A 19,607-nucleotide genomic window follows, 5' to 3' on the forward strand; every position below is an offset into this window, starting at 1 on the left:
GAAAAGAAGCCTTTAGAACACCAAACAGAGAATACCAGAACAGAACAACCCACCACCACATCATAATCCATTAGAGGATCATTAGAGATCAAGGAAAGGATTCTTAAAGCTGTCAGGAGAAAAGATTGATTATTTATAAAGGATATGCAGTCAGAATAAATAATGATTTCTTAGCTGATATGGTAAAAACGAGAGCCTGGCATGATATATGGCAAACATTAAAGGCAAACAACTACCAATCCTGAATACTGTCCCAAGCCAAACTCTTCTTTACATTTAAAGGATATATAAAAATATTTCATGGCAAAGAGAACTTGAAACAACTTATCCCCACCAAATCAACAAGATAGAAAATAATCAAATATATCCTACATAGAGAGGCCAACAAGAACAGGAACTGGTTATATAAAATGCTCCCTACCAGTGAAAGGATATATTTTTTATTGTGAAAATACTGTACAGAGGGGTTACAATTACATGGGCAAGATAATGAGTACATTTCTTATCAAAGCATTGTAGCCTCCTCTTTTGTTTCCCCTTCCTATCCCTTCCCATCCTCCCCCAACCCTCCCACCCAGTCCTCCCCACTCCCCCCCTGCACCAAAGTTGTAAAGTTCATTTTCATCATAAGGACTTGTGCATCTCATTGTTGCAATGGGTCCAACTGTATCCCTATTTAAATGATTTGTTTTTTCCCTTCCCCTCCACAAATTATACCAAACAAAGTAAATATAATAAGAATAGATGAGGCACAGCTCCTAACAGCAGGAATTATAGATATTTCCCAGCCTTAACTCTCAATATCAATGGACTTAAATTTCCAATTAGAAAACACAGATTAGATAGTATTATAAAAAAAACAAGACGCATCCATCCAGTGTCCACTAGAGATACATTTCATTGACAAAAACAAACACATACTCAAACTGAAAGGCTGCAAGGAAATTTTTCAAGCAAATGGATACCATAAACAGGCCACAGTAGAATTACTAACATAAAATAATGTAGAACTCAAATTAAAATTAGTAGGAAGAGACATTACATATTGATAAAGACAGCTCTCCATTAGGAGGATACAACAAGTGTAAATATCAATGCCTTGAATCTTGGACCACCCCACATCATCAACCAAATACTACATAACCTAAAAACACATCTCAACCCATCATTGTCATGCATGGATTGGTTATCCAGGAAAAACTCAACCAAGAAACTGAAGACCTAGGGCTGGAAAGATGGCTCAGTGGTAGAGCGCTTGCCTTGCATGCATGAGGCCCTGGGTTCGATTCCTCAGCACCACATAAGCAAAAAGAAAAAGCCAGAAGTGGCGCTGTGGCTCAAGTGGTAGAGTGCTAGCCTTGAGCTAAAGAGCTGAGGGCAGTGCCAGGCCCACAGTTCAGGCCCACGACAGGACCCAAAAAAAACAAAAAAAAGAAACTGAAGACGTAAATAACTGCATTGACCACCTTGCCCTAACAGACATCTACAGAATATACATTCAGTATCAGTATGTACATTCTTTGCAGCAGGTCATGGAAGATTCTCCAAAATAGAACCCATCCTATGTCACACAGAAATTCTGTCCAAATTGAAAGAATAATTAATTGAATTCCCATAGCTTGTCAGACCACAGCAGAATAAACACAATTAAACAGCTAAAGCAAAAAAAAAAATTGTCAAACCTATGAAAACTGGACAACACATTGCTGAATGACCACTGGGGCAATGAAGAGATTAGAATGGAAATCTGAAAGTTTCTAGAATTTAAGGAAAATGAATACACAAAATACCAGCTCCTCTGGGACATATTAAATGCAGTACTTACAGGAAAATTTATAGCTTTGAATGCCTACATCAAATAATTGGGGAAATCTCAAATCAGTATTTTTATTATGTACCTAAAGCTCCTTGAAGAGAGGAACAAGTCTAAACCTAAGTAGGCTGAAACAAATAAAAAAGTTAAATCAGAAATAACTAAATAAAGACACAATAAAACATAGGAAGATCAACCAAACAGAGTTGGTTCTTTCAATAAATTAACAGACTTGACAGACCCTTACCAAATCTGACTTAAAAGAGACCTTATATAGATTGGGAGGTCTTTAGTTGCTCTGCAACATACAACGGCCTCATACCTCAAATATTCTTAGAGACCCAAAATTAAACCCCCCCAAAAAACAAATCCTCATAGAAACAACAACCCTCATAATATAAGTGAGCTTAAGATTTAAGGAGAGACCTCTCTGAAGAAGAAATATGAATGGCCAATAGACACATGAAGAAATATGCAACATTTCTGGCCATAAAAGAAATGCAAATCAAAGCAAAATTGAGATTCCACCTAACCCCAGTTTGAATGACCATAATGAAGAAAACTAATAATAACAGATGCTGGGCTGGTGGGGATGTGGCCAAAAAGGAACATTACTACACTATTGGTGGAAATGTAAACTTGTTCAAATATTCTGTAAAGAAGTATAGAGGTTCCTCACTGGAGCTCCCCTATGATCCAGAAATGATGGATCAAGGAAATGTTGTACATATTCACAACAAAATTCTATGCTTCCATCAGAATGATTGACATTGTCCCATTTGTAAGGAAATGGAATCATTTGGAAACATAACAATTCAAACAAGCCAGACCCAAAGAATCATAGGCTACATGTTTTCACTCATTTGGAAAAACTAGGATATGTCTAGGATATTCACAGTCGCTCAATAGCAATATGTATATCACCATAAAATGATGCTTATCAAAATGAGCTCCAAGAAATGGATACAAGATGATTATATAGTGAACTGTTCTTAGTTATTTCTATTTAGTTTTCCCCTTTAGTTTATTCCCAGTAATCACTGTTTTTGATTTCTGTACCCTTTGTCTTACACATAAGTTTATCTGATTTGGGGAAAGGAAGGGAAATCACAGAAATGGTGGGACAAAGATTAACCAAAGCAACAGTGATATTCACTAGACACTATGTTAGAAATAAACTTTACAACTTTGTGGGAGTGGGATGTCAGGGTTGGGGGAAGCAGAAAAATTGAGGAAGAGGTAACACTGTTAAAAATGTACTCATTTGGGCTGGGAAGGTGGCTCAGTGGTAGAGCGCTTGCCTTACATGCATGAGGCCCTGGGTTTGATTCCTCAGCACCACATAAGCAAAAAGAAAAAAGCTGGAAGTGGTGCTGTGGCTCAAGTGGTAGAGCACTAGCCTTGAGCTGAAGAGCTGAGGGACAGCGCCCAGGCCGAGTTCAGGTCCCACGAACAGACCAAAAAAAAAAAAAAAAGGTACTCATTACTTATGTAACTGTAACCCACCTCTCTGTATATCACCTTCATAATAAAAAACAAAACAAAACAAAACAATTAGAGAACTCATTCAAATACAGAAAATTAAAGACAAAAATGAGACAACACAACAGATATAAGCAAAATTGAGAATATTATAAGAGAATACTTTGAAAATCTTTTGCCAATCACCTGAAAAATCCTGGGGAAATTGATGCTTTCCTATACTGGATCTGAAACAAGAAGTAAAACATAAAAAGAAATGAAAATGAAATGTCAATAAACCACTTCCCATTCCAGAAAAATCTACGACTCAATGAATTTACCATGAAATTAAGGCCTGCAGAGAACTTACAATACACAGTTATAACTCTTGAATGGAATAGAAAGGGAAATGGAATTATCAAACACATTCTATGAAGCTAGAATTAGACTCTTCTCCAAATCACATAAGGACTCACCAAAGAAAGAGAACTATGAACCGAACTCTTTGATAAGCGATGATGCAGTGGACTTTCTAGCAAGAGCAATAAGCAAGAGAAAAACATAAAGGGGATCCAAATAGGGAAGATGTAAAACTATCCCTTTTTACAGATGTAATGATCCTGTATTTAAAGGACCCTATAGCTTCCTCCTTGAAGTTACGAAAGGTGATGCTAACCTTCAGCAATGTAGCAGGGTATAAAAACCACAAGAATTAGTAGTTTTTCTGTGTTACCAACAATGGGAAGATCCATGCTGAAATCCAAAAAACAACCTCATATGTATTAGCCTTAAAACCAAATCAAATCTAAACTAAACAAAACAACAACAGCAAAACTAGGAATTAATTAATTTAAGTAAAATGTGAAGGACCTCTACTGTGAAAACTTCAAAACACTAAAAAGGGAAATTAAGGAGACTCAAGGAAATGGAAAATCTTTTAATGCTCCTGGTTGGAAGAATTTACATGATGAAACTGCAATGCGGCCCCCCAAAAATTGACAATGCAATACTCATCAAAATCCCAACTATATTCTTCAATACAGTAGAGAAAGCAATCCAAATTTAATATGGAATTACTAAATTATAGGTGAAACAGAAGGCTTAGAAATGAATTCATGGGCCTATCATGATCACACACACACACACACACACACACACACACACACACACACACACACACACACACAGTGGAATTCTACTCACCCATCAGAAATGATGACTTTTCACCAGTCTTAAGGAAAATGAAAGGCTTGGTAAAATTATACTAAGAGCAAAGAGAACAGAATGCAGACTCAGAGCAATATAGGTTTCATGGATTCATTCATTTTTGTTAGCTAGAAGGTGCCCACAAATCTACAAGTAAACAAGACTGATTCTACCTCCTCCCAGTAAGAATGGCCATTACCAAGAAAACTAAAAATAGCAAATGCTGACATGGATGTAGCCAATTGGGAACTCTATTACACTGTTGGTGGGAAATTAAACTTGTTCATCCACCGTGGAATGCTGTACGGAGTTTCCTGAAAAGACTAAATATAGATCTCCCTGAAGACCCAGTAATTCCCCTCATCAGCAGTAATTCAATAAATAACAAGCAAGCTCACATGAAAGCTATCAGCATAACCATGTTCAGGGCCCAGGCCCAGTTACCACTTCTGGTATTTGTTTTTAAAAATATGAACTTTTGACATAAGAAACCAGATCATTCTATTTGCAGTAGCTAGGATAGGACTTAAATGTTGTGGGTGATAAAATGGCTTCTTTGTTGAATGTTAGGAAAAGATGTAGGCAGTCCAAGAAAAGGGATATGTTTTTTGTTGTTGGTTGAGGGGCTTGAAGTCTGGGCTTGGGCACTGTCCCTGAGCTCTTCAACTAAAGGTGAGTTCTCTACCTCTTGAGCCACAGTGCAACTTCTGGTTTTCCTGTGGTTAAATGGAGATAAGAGTCTCTGGGACTTTCCTGTCTAGGGGGCTTTGAACTGCAGTCCTTAGATCTCAGCTTCCTGAGTAGCTAGGATTACAGTTGTGAGCCACTGGCACTAGGCTAAAAATGGGGGGATTTTAGAAAAGAAAGTCCACCTCTTTACCTGTGTCTAAACCTCAGATATCACTATTAGAATACTTCATCCTCAACTCATTTCACCAGACATTTGTAAATTTTCTCTTTCCCTTTATGTAGGAATACTGCAGTCAGTATCAACTTAGCTGTGGGACTGGATCAATTGTATGTTAATTGCTAGCACCTAAATCAAGAACTGTTACATCAAAACAAATGAACCCCTCACTTGGAATAATTGTATTCTTTTTATTACAAATCTGTGCTTTATCAATTCCTAAGGTGATATTGGACATCCTAACAGGGTGTTGATATTTTCTTTCTCTTCAGCAATTGTCCTTCTCCCTCATGTGTTCAAATATTTAAGATTTCAAAGATTTCCATTGATAATTCATTAAGCTGACCTCTAAGATAATGTGCAATTCTTGAATTTGGTCTGCTGTCTTGTTCTTACATGCACAGGCTTTCTATTATTTATTTGTTCTACAAGGAATTCTACTTTCCAATCTTCGTGTGATCAATTTTAGTCCCTTTCATCAGTCTTTCTGACTCTCTCTCAGGAGTCTCATTTGAGTCTGTCTCATAAAAAATGTATTAGTTATTAGCTAAATGACACTCAATTTCTGTTTCTGGCCTGATTTCATGTAGGCTGTGATAGCAGCCCTGACTGGCTGTGCTTACTGCAGTGTTTTTTGTTTGTTTTGTTTCTGGTTTTGTTTTGTTTTGTTTTAGAGGTCTAGGATTACTATTCAAGGTAGTAGCTTTTCTGGGCCCCTGTGATCCCCTGGCCTAGAGTCAATGGGGTTAAGATGATTGATGATTGTAGAATACACTTTGAATTATTACATTAATTCACAGAATTAAAAAAGTAATAATATATTATTTGTTTAAATTCTCCTTCTCAATTTTACAATTCATGATATATATTAGTAAAATTAGGTTCACTTTCTTCTTTTCTATAGCTGCTAAAAGTAAAATTATACATTAAACATTCAACATTAAGAAATCAATAATAAGTAACCTATTATTAAAATGATATAATACTAAACTGTGATTTGAATTATAGTTCTAACAAATTGTGATGTAAACAACAATTAATAGAATTATGGGTAATATTTTTTAAACTTACCAGCTTTTTATTTTTTTCCTAATTGTCTCATTTGTAATTTTTGGTCCAAGCCATCTCTTCATCCTCATTGTTTAGTTTTCTATTTTATCTCTACTGGTTTGTATTTTGTTTTCCCTTTTTAGTGACTGACATGAGGCTGAAAATCTGTATGGTAGTTAATTACTTCCTATGTTAAAGTAAAATTATTGTTCTCCACAGCTGTTCTACTATTTGTATAGTATTTTCCCCAGTCCCATATCCTGTATTGCTGCTCTCATGTATTTTATTGTATTTTAATTGTGAAAATACCATACAGAGGGGTTACAATTACATGGGCAAAATAATGAATACATTTCTTATTAAGCATTGTTGTCTCCTCCTTTGTTTCCCCTTCCCATAGCTTCTTTACTTTACTTTTTATTTAAATTTTACTGTCAAGGTAATGTACAGAGGGGTTATACTTACATAAGTAAGGTAATGAATTCATTTCTTTTCTAATTTGTTATCCCTTCCCCCATTTTTCTCCCTCTTCCCTCCCAACAGCCCCTCCAGATTATTTCCAACATATTTTCTTCTGTGTATCACTGTTGCATAGGTTCCCCCTTTGTCCTTTGCCTAGACATTTTTTCCCTTTCCCTTCCCTAGTTCAGATTAACATATTTACAATAACCAGGGTATCAAAATCAAATACTGTGACTACGGGGGATACACCATATTGGGGAAAACACAAAAGGATAAAAAGAAATCACACAATACATTAAGAACAAAAACAACAAAGAACATGTCTTGGAGTTCATTTCACTTAGAATCACCTTATAAGATCATATGTACATAACTTTAGGGCTATTCTGCTCATCTACTAAGATTATCCTTGATGTACACAATAATGCTCCCCTATTACTCAGTAATCCCACTGCTGGGCATTTAACCAGGTGGCCACAAGCAAGGCCACACTAAAGCTACCAGCAAAATTATGTTTATCACAGTATTATTTACCATAGCTAAGATATGGAATCCATCCAGATGCCCCTCAGTAGATGAATGGATCAAGAAAATGAGACACACACACACACACACACACACACACACACACACACACACACACACACACACATGGAATACTATGCTTTCATCAGAAAGAACGATACCACCTCATTTGTAAGGAAATGGAAGTTCTTGGAAAAAATTATATTAAGTGAAGTAAGCCAGACTTAAAGAAACACAGGTCCGGGGTTCCGGGAAGATGGCGGAGGAGAAGCTGGAATCTGAACAAGCTCTTGCATAGAAAACAGTTTCAGAGTTCCAGTGAACAGTCCCAAGCCAGAGAATCACACCAAGTGTGCCATCACAGGACAGAGAGTTAGTCAAGAGAGGGGAAGCCAAACAGACACATCTGAGTGCCTGCCAGCAGCTGCTGCTACGGCGGCAGGGTCGCGGTAGCGACCACCGCCGCCGCGGGGGCACACCTGAGACACAGTCCGGGACGAAGGAGCCAGAGGCAGCGGACAAGCGGATTCTACTCAACACCAGCAAGAACCAACAAGGAGCGGACAACTTCATCCTGGACTTTGCAGACCAGAGACGACCCAGGATCCAAGACTCGGCGTGAGTAGAAGCCCGACTTCCTCACTCCTTCTCTGAGAGCAGAGGAGGGAAGGCCACCCCTCCCCCCCCAGCACCGGTGATCTCTATCTTGGATACCGACAAAGCTCGGAGGAGCGGCTAGCTCCAGCTCAGGCCTTGGAATAAAACGAGTCATTTAGCAGGTCACAAGAACTTAACGGTGAAGTGACCTCACAGACTCAGTTCCATCCAGGGAAAAGTCACCCAGCTCAGGCGCCAGCCATTGAAGTGGCTCTCCTCACCGGGTAACCAGAGCCAGAGGCTGCCCCTCCCTCTAGCAGCCACCATAATCAATTGAAAAACAGAAACCCTGAGAATGGCTCCAGGCTGGGTGCTGTGAGTTTTTTTCACAAAATAGCCCCAGGGAAAAGCTACTGTTTGTAGAAAGGCCTCAACTCTACCCAGAACCTAGCCTCATCACTGCATCCCCCTCTTTTGTGATTCTCAAAGCAGATCACCGTCCCAGTAAACTAACCTGGGAGGGGGATCTCAAAATCTTGGGTAAAGCAGAGCATTTTTCTGCCTGTTTGAACAAACTGACTTTAGAAACCAATCAAGCCACAGGACCACAAGCTGACCAGAGACTCCAACCAGACTCTGGTTACAGACAAAAGGGAGATACAGGACTCTTCCCACCCCTCCCAAAAAAAAAAAAAAATCAAAGAACTTTTTTTTTTCTTCTTCTTCTTCTTTTCTTTTTCTTTTTTTGTTTTGTATTTTTTTTGTCTTTTGTTACCTTATATATATATAAAAATTTTTTTTGCTTTTCTAAAACTTTTATTAATCTTTAATTTTTGCCTCTTCTGAAAAAATAATTGTTTTCCATTAACTTTTTTTTTTTTCTTTCTCCTCATAATTTTTATTTTAGGAATACGTGAATGTGTGTTTTCCATTCTTTTCTTGTCTTCTTTCTCTTTTTCTTTTATTCTTAATTATCTTTTTGTTTTTTGTCTAGCTCTAATGAATTTCTGATCTTTTCTTCTCACTCTCCTATCCTTTCCATCTTTTCCTCTTTGTTCTTCTTTATATGACTTAACTCTTGTCCTGCACATCCTCAGATAAACCCGTAGTTAACCAGTAGACCCTATCCCCCATTGTGTACACACTTAATCCACAAACTTATTACTCAATTCAAAACCTCTGAGACTTAAATTCATTAATAGCAGTACTACCTCTTTATACCTATATAATATTTTAAGCATTTTTTTAAAGTTTTTCACATCTCCTCTATGTCCCTCCCTTTCTCTCAACATATTCATATTCCTCTATAAATAGATGGTCCTTTAATCTCTAAAATAACATTAATTTTTACGTTTCTATTTTTTTTCTGGTCTCTTTTCATTCCCCTTTCCCTTTCTTCTTTCTCTCTCTCTCTCTACTTGCATCCTACCCAACCTATTTCCTGCACTGTGATTAGGACATAGTTAACTCTCCCTGTGCCTCCCCACACCAATCTATTCCTATTTTTTACCCACATCTCTCCCTAACCCTAATAATTTCTGGTTTTCCAAATTCTTCTCTGCAGTTCTAAGTCCTTTAACATATAGTTGTTTGATGTCGAATAGATGTATCTGTTGAACTAGATTGTATCTGTAGACTATTGACTGTACAAATGCAAACTTTGGTTGATGGTTGCCTTAAGATACAGTTCTAGCACAAAACTGGTGCTATCTTCATCTCAAATGGGCAGAGTAAGCCGGAAAAACACAAGAAAAATGGCAAATTCGGGTATCTCAATTCCCAATCTTGATAATCAGGGGTTAGAAGAGATAATGAATAATCCAGAGGAGAGTTCCCAAACAGCTCTACAAACACTGGTGGCTAACATGATAAATGAAAAGTTTGACAACGTACAAAGGACTCTGTATGAGCGTGATAGGGAGAGAGAGGAGGCATCCCAGAAGTTTATACAGGAATATCATAAGCGTGAGGAAGCTACTCAAAAACTGATACAGGATTTGCGTGAACAACTTGAGAATACTCAAAGAGAAAGGGAGGAATGGCGTGAGCAGGCTGAGAACACTCAAAGAGATCTGCAGGAATCCCACGAACAGGAGGAAGCTAATCAAAGAGTAATACAGGAATTGAGAGACCAGGTAGAGAACACACAAAGATCACTAAAGGCATTCATGGAATCCATTAACAAAGAGCTGAAGGAAGTCAGGGAGACCACAAAGGGAATGCTGAATGGAACCCAACAGAAGGAATGGGAGCCCAAAGAAAGCATAACCAATCAACTAAGTGATTTGAGGACAAACACTGAACACCAAATTAAGGAAGTAAAGAAATTCATACAAGACCTAAAACAGAGCTTCAACAAAGAACTTGAAGCCATCAAAGCTGACCAACTAGAAGGAAAAGAGATAAAAAACAAAGTAGAGAGTCTTGACAGCAGGTTAGACCATGCAGAAGATCGAATCTCAGGGATTGAAGACAGCCTAGATATTATAGAGATAGAACATACAACCATCCAAGACAAGTCCAAGAAATATGATAGATCTATCCAACACCTGGAAGACACCATCAGAAGGCCTAATCTAAGGATAATGGGTGTAGAGGAGCACCTAGAAACAGAAGTTAATGGTCTAGGAAATTTGTTTAACAGGATCCTAGCAGAGAACTTCCCAAACATGCAAAAAGATAGGCCTGTCCAGATACAAGAAGCCTTTAGAACCCCAAATAGACCAGACCAGAATAGGACATCCCACCGCCACATTATAATCCACACAGGATCAACTCAGAACAAGGAAAAGATCCTTAAATCTGCCAAGGAGAAAAGGGTAATCACTTATAAAGGGAAACCAATTAGAATCACCTCAGATTTCTCAGCAGAGACAATCAAAGCAAGAAGAGCCTGGAATGATGTATGCCATGCCCTAAAAACAAACAACTATCAACCAAGAATACTGTACCCAGCTAAACTCTCCTTCATAACTGAAGGCCAAATAAAAACCTTCCATAGCAAAGAAAAATTGAAACAATACATCTCCACCAAACCAGCCCTACAAAAGGTTCTTAAAGATGTCCTACACATAGAAAACCAACAAGACCACAATAAAGGCCAAGAAACTGCACCCAAACTGAGAATCCAAGAACCATAGGAAGAACCCAGTTTTCGCAGCCCCCAAGAAGGTAGATAACATGGCAGGAACTCCCAAATACCTCTCAGTCCTATCTCTTAATGTTAACGGACTGAACTCTCCAATTAAGCGACATAGACTGTCTAGTTGGATTAAAAAACAAGACCCATCTATCTGCTGCCTGCAGGAGTCACATCTTGCCCGTAAAAACAAACACATTTTCATTGTTAAAGGCTGGAACAAAATCTACCAAGCAAACGGACCGCATAAACAGGCGGGAGTTGCAATCCTAATATCAGATAAAATAGACTTCAAATTAAAATTCGTGAAAAGAGATAAAGAAGGTCGCTACATACTAATTAAAGGATCTCTCCTTCAGGAGGATATTACAATTCTAAATATCTATTCGCCAAACAATGGAGCACCCAAATTTATCAAAGAAACACTACTTTCCCTCAAATCCCATATAGATCCAAAGACATTAATTGTTGGGGATTTTAACACACCACTCTCCCCATTAGATAGATCAACCCGGCAAAAACTCAACAGAGAAACCGCAGATCTAAACAGCTGCATAGATCAACTAGACTTAACAGACATTTACCGAACATTTCACCCAGCAGCATCAGAATACACGTTTTTCTCAGCACCACATGGAACGTTTTCTAAAATAGACCACATTTTAGGCCACAAAGCAAACTTGTCTAAATTCAGAAACTTTGACGTTATACCTTGCATGCTCTCTGACCACAAGGGAATAAAATTAGAACTCAACACCAAAAGCCACCAAAGAAAGTCCGGTATCACATGGAGGCTGAACAACACACTGCTGAATCATGAGTGGGTCATGGAAGAGATTAGAAAGGAAATTCAAATGTTCATGCTATCCAACAAAAATGAACACACAAAATATCAGCTCCTCTGGGACACAGCAAAGGCAGTACTCAGAGGCAAGTTTATAGCTCTGAGCTCCTACATCAACAAATTGGAGAGATCTGAAACTAACAATTTAATTACACATCTAAACCTCCTTGTAAAAGAGCAGCAAGATAAACCCCAATCCAGTAGACGGAAAGAAATAATCAAAATTAAATCAGAATTAAATGAATTAGAATCCAAAAAAACTATAGAAAGAATCAACAAAACAAAGAGATGGTTCTTCGAAAAACTTAACAAAATTGACAGACCCTTAGCAAATCTTATCAGAAAAAGAAGAGAACACACCCAAATTAATAAACTCAGAGATGAGAATGGAAACATCACCACGAAAACAACCAAGATTCAGAACATTATAAGGGAATACTTCTCAAAACTTTATGCTAATAAATTTGAGAACTTGACAGAAATGGACCTCTTCCTAGCAAATATTGACATGCCAAAACTAAACCAAGATGAGTTAAACTATCTTAACAGGCCCATATCAAGCATTGAAATAGAAACAGCAATAAGAGACCTCCCAGCTAAGAAAAGTCCAGGACCAGATGGTTTTACAGCGGAATTTTACAAGGCCTTCAAAGCAGAGCTCACACCAATTCTCCTCCAACTCTTCAATGAAATTGGAAGAGAAAGCTCACTACCGAACACATTCTATGAAACCATCATAACCCTCATCCCAAAACCAGGCAGGGACTCATCAAAGAAAGAGAACTATAGACCCATTTCTTTGATGAACATTGATGCAAAACTTCTCAACAAAATTTTGGCCAAACGTCTTCAACAATTCATCCAAAAAATCATACACCACAATCACACAGGATTCATTTCAGGGATGCAAAGCTGGTTCAATATACGCAAATCAATTAATATTATTCATCACATCAACAGGAGCAAGAATAAGAACCACATGGTTATCTCAATAGATGCAGAAAAAGCATTCGACAAGATCCAACACCCCTTTATGATGAAGGTTTTGGAAAAATTAGGAATCCATGGAACATTCCTCAATACAATAAAGGCTGTATATGACAAACCTACAGCCAGCATTATACTCAATGGTGAAAAACTAAAGCCATTTCCTCTTAACTCAGGAACAAGACAAGGATGCCCACTCTCTCCACTTCTCTTCAATCTAGTATTAGAATGCATAGCTACAGCAATAAGACAAGATGCAGACATAAAGGGGATCCAAATAGGGAAAGAAGAAATAAAACTCTCCCTCTTTGCAGATGACATGATCTTGTATTTAAAGAATCCCATAGACTCCACTCCCAAATTACTCAAGCTGATTCAAAACTTTGGCAAAGTAGCAGGTTATAAAATTAACCCCCAAAAATCAATGGCTTTTCTGTATGCCAACAATGAGAAAAGTGTGGCTGAAATTAGGAAAGCAACTTCATTTGTAATAGCCCCACAAAAAATAAAATACCTAGGAATTAACTTAACTAAAGAAGTGAAGGACCTCTATGATGAAAACTTTAAAATCTTGAAAAAGGAAATCAACACAGAACTTAAAAAATGGCAAAACCTCCCATGCTCCTGGATTGGAAAGATTAACATTGTGAAAATGGCAATACTTCCCAAGGCTATCTACAAATTCAACGCAATACCTATCAAAATTCCACCCTCATTCTTCAAGGAAATAGAAGAGGCAATCCAAAAATTCATATGGAACAATAAAAGACCCCGAATAGCAAAAACGCTCCTCAATGGAAAGAACACGGCTGGAGGAATATCAATACCAAATTTCAAACTCTACTATAAAGCCATAGTAATCAAAACAGCTTGGTATTGGCATAAGAACAGACCTCAGGACCAATGGAATAGAATTGAAAACCCAGAAATGAACCTACAGACCTATAGCCATCTAATCTTCGATAAGGGAGCTAAAACAATAGAATGGAAGACAGACAGCCTCTTCAGTAAATGGTGCTGGCAAAACTGGTTAACTACATGTAGAAAACTAAAGCTAGATCCTTATATATCACCCTGCACCAGAATCAACTCCAAATGGATCAAAGACCTTGAACTCAAAGCAGACACTCTGAAAACATTACAGGATGGAATAGGAGAAACCCTGGGTCTCCTTGGCTCAGGCCGAAATTTTCTGAATAGAGACCCGGAAACACAACAAATCAAAGAAAGGTTGGACAAATGGGATTGTATAAGGTTGCAGAGCTTCTGCAGGGCAAATGACATAGCTAGCAAGATCAATAGAAAGCCCACGGACTGGGAGAAGGTCTTTACTAGCCATACAACGGACAAGGGTCTCATATCTAAAATATATTTGGAACTCAAAAAATTAAACCTCCCAACAACAAATCCTCAAAGAAACAACTGCCCAATAAGTAAGTGGGCGAAAGACTTAAAGAGAAGCTTCTCTGAAGAAGAAAGAAGGATGGCCAATAGACACATGGAGAAATGTTCAACATCCCTAGCCATAAAAGAAATGCAAATCAAAACAACATTGAGATATCACCTCACTCCAGTTAGAACAGCAAAAATCAAGAACTCTAACAACAACAGATGCTGGAGGGGATGTGGACAGAAAGGAACCTTACTTCATTGTTGGTGGGAATGTAAACTTGTTCAACCACTTTGGAAAGCAGTATGGAGGTTCCTCAAAAGACTTCACATAGAACTCCCCTATGACCCAGCAATCCCACTTTTGGGCATTTACCCTAATGTTTACAAAAAAGACCACACTAAAGCTACCAGCACAACTATGTTTATTGCAGCATTATTTACCATAGCTAAGATATGGAACCAACCCAGATGCCCCTCAATAGATGAATGGATCAAGAAAATGTGGTACATATACACAATGGAATTCTATGCCTCCATCAGAAAGAATGACATTGCCCGATTTGTTAGGAAATGGAAAGGCTTGGAAAAAATTATATTAAGTGAAGTAAGCCAGGCCCAAAGAAACATAGGTCCCATGGTTTCCCTTATTTGCAATATCTAGTATAGGTATGAGTCAAGCGGAAAAATTCAGAGAATGTGATGTTAGGAAAACGAACCCTCAAATATGTATTTTAATGTTTTTGTTTCTTTCATGCATGTGTTTCTAACACATTTATAAGATTATTTCTTGGTTGCTTTGTATGTCCCTCCCCCACAGTGTAACCCCTGCTTTCACTATATTTGATGTCAGTATAACATGTGGAGGAGATGGGGACAAACAAGTAGTTTAAGGATTCAGGTGGACCTGTTGCAACAATGAGAAGTACAAAATGTCATGTCAAAACCAGCTTTACAATGTCGGAGGGGGAGGAGGGGGGGTATGATTGGGTGGGGGGGAGGGGGGAGGCTGGGAAGGGAGGTGAAGGGTAAACAAAGGAGGAGGCTGCAATGCTTGGTAAGAAATGTATGCATTATCCTGACCATGTAATTGTAACCCCTCTGTACAGTATGTTCTCAAATAAAATAAAATTAAATTAAAAAAAAAAAAAAAAAAAGAAACATAGGTCCTACGGTTTCCCTTATTTGTAATAATTAGTTTACACCAAGGATAATCTCATGTCCTATGTTGAGCATACAACATTATTGCTATATTGTTTGTTATTATTTCTGCAAACAGGCAGGTATATTTAAAGTATTATGCTCATCTTATCCATTACTGGAGGAAGAGCATCCAAAAGAGCAACCCCTACTAGGAAGAACAACTCCTACTTATTTAGCTTCATTCCTATGTAAGGCCAGTGTTGTCCCCTGTATCCTCATGCTGTACATTACAACTCTATACCGGTTCATCCTGTATATCTACTATCTTCTACATTGTGACCTAAATGCCCCAGCAATTCCACTTTGCTTTACTTTTCAAAAAATTTCACTCTTAATGTTTGAGGTTGGTGTGTGTGTGTGTGTGTGTGTGTGTGTTTACAAAAATCATAAGACAACATTTTTCCTCATTTACAATATATCTTTCAGGTCATTATAAGTTGTGGCTAATGGGAGAAGTCTCTTGCTATTTTAAGGATGAAACAGAAAAATATATTTGTGCATGCACCACAGTTGTTTATTAGTCTGTAGTTGAACACTGAATTTCGATTTATATCTTGGCTGTTGTTGTGAATAAGGTGAATAACAATGAACTACCGATATATTTTTGCGTTACCCAGAGAGAAATAATCACATGATTGGTGGGTCAGGTGATATTTCAACTTTGGATTTCTTTAGAAAACTGCATACTACTTTCTACAAGGAGAGTATTAACCTGTATTTTGACCAAGAGTGTAGAAAATTTCCTTTTCTCCACACTCTCACCAGCCAACCTTATTACCTTTTGAGTTTTTTTAAAGGGCATGTTTTTAATGTGTGCAATACCCAAGATGACCTCAGACCCAAATCCTTTTACTCCAACCTCCTAAAAGCTTCGAATTACACGTCTTTACCACCACACCTGGTTCCTTTGATTTTTTTGATAAGAGTTATAATAGTTATGAAGTAGTATCATAGTAATTTTGAATTGCATTTCTCTAATGACTTTTGTTTACAAAACATTAAGCCAGCATAGAAGTTGTATTAAACACAACTTTGTAAACCCACTGGCGATTTTCAGAGCTTTTTGGTAAACATATCTATTCAGAAATTTTGACAATTTTTAATCAAGTTTCTTGTTAATCTCATCTTTAATCTCTCTGTACAAAATCAATAATTTCAAGGTAGTAGAAAGGAAAAAATAAAGCAACTCCTAACATTTTTCAGTTTTCAATAACATGATATTGCTTAAATCATTTTCTGTTAATGCTTGAGACTATATAACTCAATTTAGTTATACCTTATACAAGGCTATGTATTTTATTTTACGTTGATTTTTCTTTGCAAAGTTTGTGTGACTAATTTCCCTTGGTTTCTTTCTGTCTCATGTAGTTCAGATTTCAAACTGAAGAATAAATGGAAGGAACAAACAAAAAAAATACAGTTCCTCTCATCTGATGATGCCTCTACAAGAATGAGGAAAGACCTATGATAGAATATCAAAAAGACAATTCATTCTTCTAGGTCTTCTTTATCTTTGTGATGTAACTTAAATGATGTAACTTAAATGGAAGGAAGCAAACCAAAAACTTAGTTCCTCAAATCTGATGATGCCTCTACATGAATGAGAAAAGACCTATGATAGAATATCAAAAAGACAATTCATTCTTCTAGGTCTGCCTTATCTTTGAGATGTAACTTAAATGATGTAAAACACAATATACTGCTCAGATACTTTTGTTTTATCAGTTTTGTACATTTTCTTTTGGACTTCATCTCAGTCTACAACATTCCTTCATTATTATGTCCCTTATATTTTTACACTAACAAGACTTAAGATAACCAGTTTGATTTACAGCATGAGAAGTTATCTACCCGGCTTCCTTGGAAGTAGAGCATGATTAATAGATAACATTGCTCACTACATGTAATGGTTTCTGTAATACTTATGACATTCTATTTAGTATTTTAAAAAAAACTTCTGGCTAAACTCAAAGCTCATACATAGAAGTTTATGTTAAGTATTTTACAAGTTTTATTTCTCTTAATTCTTAAGATAACATTTGCTATAATGCTAATGTTATTACTATTTTAGTGTTGGGAAAAATTGTAATTAAAGGCACTAAGTGCATGGCCCAAAGACACACAGTGAGGAAGGAAATGAGTCAAAGTTTCCAAAAGTCTTTCAGCAATACACAAAAGGTAGGTAAATTCTTTCCATTCTCTTACACTCTCAATTCAATATTCATATTGTCCAAGAAATTATAGCATAGCAAATATTGCCCATCGTGATTGTTTTCTATCACATTTTGTCTTCAACACAGACTGTGTTGGTGACATTGGATTATCATGCACAGAGCTGAGCTTCTAAATTGAGGTCCAAAGAGAAACAAATTTCTTCTGTCTCACAGTTCCAGTTTCCTTTTTTAAAAAGTACCAAAACTTTTAAATATCATCACTTACTATCTTTTAAGAATCCAAAAATGAAATAAATTCACATTTAACCAATCCAAAATGTTTTAAAAGTAGGAGATAATTAAACAGGCCCCCATGATCTTCTACTTTTAAAATTATGCTGAAAGCCTTGTATTGGCTAGGCACACCTGTAATCCTATCTACTCGGGATAGCTACTCAGGAGCCTGGGATCTGTGGATAACCATTGGAAGTCAATCAGGGCCAAAAAAAAAAAAATTCATGAAATTATTTTTCAAAATTTTTAATGAACTAGCAAAGACCCAGGAAAGAAAATGTAGCTCATATAGTACCTCACTAACCTAGAGAAGAAAGGCCTAGCAAGACCTTTAAGCCCTGATTTCAAACTCTGAGCATGCCAACACACATGCATGCACATGTGTTCACGCGCACACATTTTTTCCCTTCCCCTCCCCAAATTAGAGAAGCGTACATACAAGAGGCAGATGCACCAACTTCAAATACAGAGAAAACAAGGGTTATAGCATGGGGGAGGAACATACAAAGAAACGAAAATTCACATCGCACATTATAAGTACGTTAGAAACAATAGCAAGAAACAAAAAACTACTTGTTTCCCTATCGTGGGGTTCAATTCCCTTAACATTATCATTTCTGTTCATATGCACATAGCTTTTGACCTTGTCTGCTTAACCCAGACATATATTCGTTATTGAAAATAAGGGAAACCATGGGACCTGTTTCTTTGGACTTGGCTTACTTCACTTAATAATTTTTTTTCCATGTCTTTCCATTTCCTAACAAATGGGGCAATGTCATTCTTTCTGATGGAGGCATAGAATTCCCTTGTGTATATACATCACATTTTCTTGATCCATTCATGTAATGGGGACAGCTGGTTGGTTCCATATCTTAGCTATGGTAAATAATGCTGCAATAAACATAGTTGTGCTGGTAGTTTTAGTATGGTCTTGTTTGTGATCATTTAGTAAATCCCCAAAAGTGGGACTGCTGGGTCAAAGGGGAGCTTTATGTGGAATCTTTTGAGGAACCTCCATAATGCCTTCCAAAGTGGTTGAACAAGTTTACACTCCCACCAAGAATGTTGTATGGTTCCCTTGTGGCCACATCCCCTCCAGCATCTGTTGTTGTAAAAATATGGAACACACCACGAATTTGCATATCGTCCTTGCGCAAGTGCCATGCTACTCTTCTCTGTATTGTTCCAATGTTAGTGTATGTGTGGCTGAATTGAGCACAGAATATTTTTTATATCAAAAGTGCCATTGTGGGGGCTGAGAAGGTGGCTCAGTGGTAGAGTGCTTGCCTTACATGCATGAGGCCCTGGGTTCGATTCCTCAGCACCACATCAGCAAAAAGAAAAAAGCTGCAAGTGGCGCTGTGGCTCAAGTGGTAGAACGCTAGCCTTGAGCTGAAGAGCTGAGGGACAGCGCCCAGGCCCAGAGTTCAGGCCCCACGAATGGACCCCCCCCAAAAAAAGTGCAGTTGGATTTTATTAAACTAGACAATTCAACAAAAAGTAAGTTCAAAAGAATTGTCATGAAATTTTAGAACCATATATTTCTTACATAAGCACAAATTTAAGAATAAAGT

The 19,607-nt window shown here is 37.4% G+C and overlaps 1 non-coding gene across 1 annotated transcript; it reads right to left on the reverse strand.

The window, feature by feature from the left end:
- Positions 1-19,145: 19,145 nt before the first annotated feature.
- Positions 19,146-19,252, reverse strand: LOC122098021. The gene has a single exon (XR_006145642.1). It is a non-coding gene; the product is annotated as a U6 spliceosomal RNA (small nuclear RNA).
- Between the last annotated feature and the right edge of the window lie 355 nt (positions 19,253-19,607).

The sequence above is a fragment of the Dipodomys spectabilis genome, unplaced genomic scaffold (assembly GCF_019054845.1).
Source record: "Dipodomys spectabilis isolate Male_0828 unplaced genomic scaffold, ASM1905484v1 ptg000451l, whole genome shotgun sequence".
Taxonomy (NCBI): domain Eukaryota; kingdom Metazoa; phylum Chordata; class Mammalia; order Rodentia; family Heteromyidae; genus Dipodomys; species Dipodomys spectabilis.